We start from the raw sequence: 2186 nt of genomic DNA on the forward strand, positions 1-2186 counted from the left end.
TCAGGACAGCAGAGTGCTCCCCGACATCTCCAGTGTTTCCTGAGGAGGACGGACGTCCTCCATGTTCATCCCCCTCTGGAGTGTCCTGCAGAGCCCTCTGGAGAACTAGCTTCAGGGTCTGCCTTCCCTTCCTCCATCGCTGCCTGAAGGAGCCAACCAAGAAGTAAATGATGGGGTTGGCGCAGCTGTTAACACAGGACAGGACATGTGCAACCAGGTAAAGAGGAAAGAAGAGCTCATCTAAATAACTCTCAATCCAGTACATGAGGAACCAGTGGATGCCCCAGGGCAGGCCGCAGAGGAGGAAGACCAGCACTGTGAGCAGGACGGTCACATATAGCCCGGTTGGCTGCACCCGCTGGGAGACACACAGCAGTCTGGTCACCAGAGCCAGGCTGGACCCTGAGAGAAGCACACATAAGAAAATCAGCCACCCAGCAGTGATGAGATCTAATACTTGACACTAATCTAGGTCATGATCCCTCAAGAGGAAGCCACAGTAGCTCCCACTCAGGAGGCTCAGCAGCAGGGACAGGGCCCAGAGCAGGGCACACATGACAGCTGACATGTGTCTAGGGCGATGGCAGCGGTACCATAGGGGTTACAGGACAGACAGGCAGCACTCAGTGCTAACGATGCTGGGAAAGCTCAGGACTGTGACGTAGGCAAACGTGAACACAGTGGTGAAAAATTTGGGCATGGATATGGGACGGAGTGGAAGTAGTTGACGAGTGTATGAGGGAAACTGTAATCTGGCAGCAGAGGAAGAGGAAGTCGGCTCCCGCCAGGTTGAGGATGTAGACAGAGAAGTTGTTCCTCTGCATGCGGAAGCCCAGGAGCCACAGCACAACTGCGTTTCCTGCCAGCCCCACCAGGGCTATGATGGTCACCAGCAAGGTGGAGATCAGTGACCCCGTCCTGAAAGCTTGAATAATTGTCTGGTCACTTCCATTCAATGGCGTAACTGCAGTCCCCCAGGCTGTGACCGTTTCATTCATGCTCAGGAACCCTCCACTGGTGCTAGTAGAAAAGAAACAAGACTTGAGCACCTGCTGTATGATCTGACTCTCACGGCCACCCTGCTGCAGGAGAATTACTGTCCCTGTGTTACAGAGGAGGGAAAGGCAGGCTTGCAGAGATTAGGTACCTCCTGAACGCCACACAGCTGTGGCTTCCTCCATCCTGTATTCAAACCCAGTTCTCTCTGATTCTAAAGCCTGGGCTCTGTGTATTGCAACATGGACCCTGTACAGACATGGAAATATTCTATTGTCCAAATACCTCTCCTCATAGTCTTTTGTCATGACATGTCTCCTGGTAGCAAGAGAAGAGAAGTCTGGACAGCTGATGTGGATGACAACAGGACTGAGCTCAGCGTTCCTTCTGCCCTGGGGCTGAGATTTCCTTTGAGGGGAGGATGCTGGAAACCCCAGAGGTGACATCAGGGCTACCTCGGTGACTCAGTGTTCCTTTACCAGAAAGGAGAACACGATTTAGTATCATGAAGGAATGGCATCTCTTGTTATGAGAGGTGTGAGTGTTGCCAGGCCTCTAATGGCCCAGTGTGTCAGCTCTGTGAGGACAGGAAGTACTTTTTCCTGTCTATTAGTGTGTCTCCATGCATAGCTCTGTGTGTGGGGCACAGTTTAAGTCACTCTTACAATGGATTTCTTTCTGGAGAACCCTAAATCTTACAAAAACAATTCAAATAAAACTGTACTTCTACCTTAAAAAACAAACAAAACAACTACATTCCATTCTGAAAGAATCTATGATGATAATGAGAGATTATCCCAAAAAAAGTGATACCAAATAGAGAGGTGCAAAGAGTGAAACAAACAAACTGAGGAGATACAATGGGAAATTGATCCAATCACATGGATAGAAAGTCCTAGGAAAACAAACTGAGATAAGGCTAGGAGATAACATGAGTTTTCTCCCTTTGTCATCAAACCTCCTTTCCATCTTCTCTGCCCTCCTTTGAGTGCTGTGAAGATATGTCTCTGCCCCACCAATGGGCTCCCTTTCCCTCTGGCTCTTGGTTGCTCTCAGTGAACGGGAGACACTAGCAGGTGACAGGAGAGCAGGAGGAGAGTGATTTGGGGTTTTTAACTCTATGGCTCTCTCCTGTCAGGCTGTATAAGTACAAAGACCCTATTTGGCCCTTTCCTACTGTGACTGTCACA

General features: G+C 49.6%; 1 pseudogene; it reads right to left on the bottom strand.

The window, feature by feature from the left end:
* On the bottom strand, window positions 1-1536 carry LOC148755880 (mas-related G protein-coupled receptor member X2-like; annotated as a pseudogene).
* Window positions 1537-2186: the final 650 nt, after the last annotated feature.

Source organism: Rhinolophus sinicus, chromosome 14 (assembly GCF_057876585.1).
Source record: "Rhinolophus sinicus isolate RSI-liver-muscle chromosome 14, RSI-T2T, whole genome shotgun sequence".
NCBI lineage: Eukaryota > Metazoa > Chordata > Mammalia > Chiroptera > Rhinolophidae > Rhinolophus > Rhinolophus sinicus.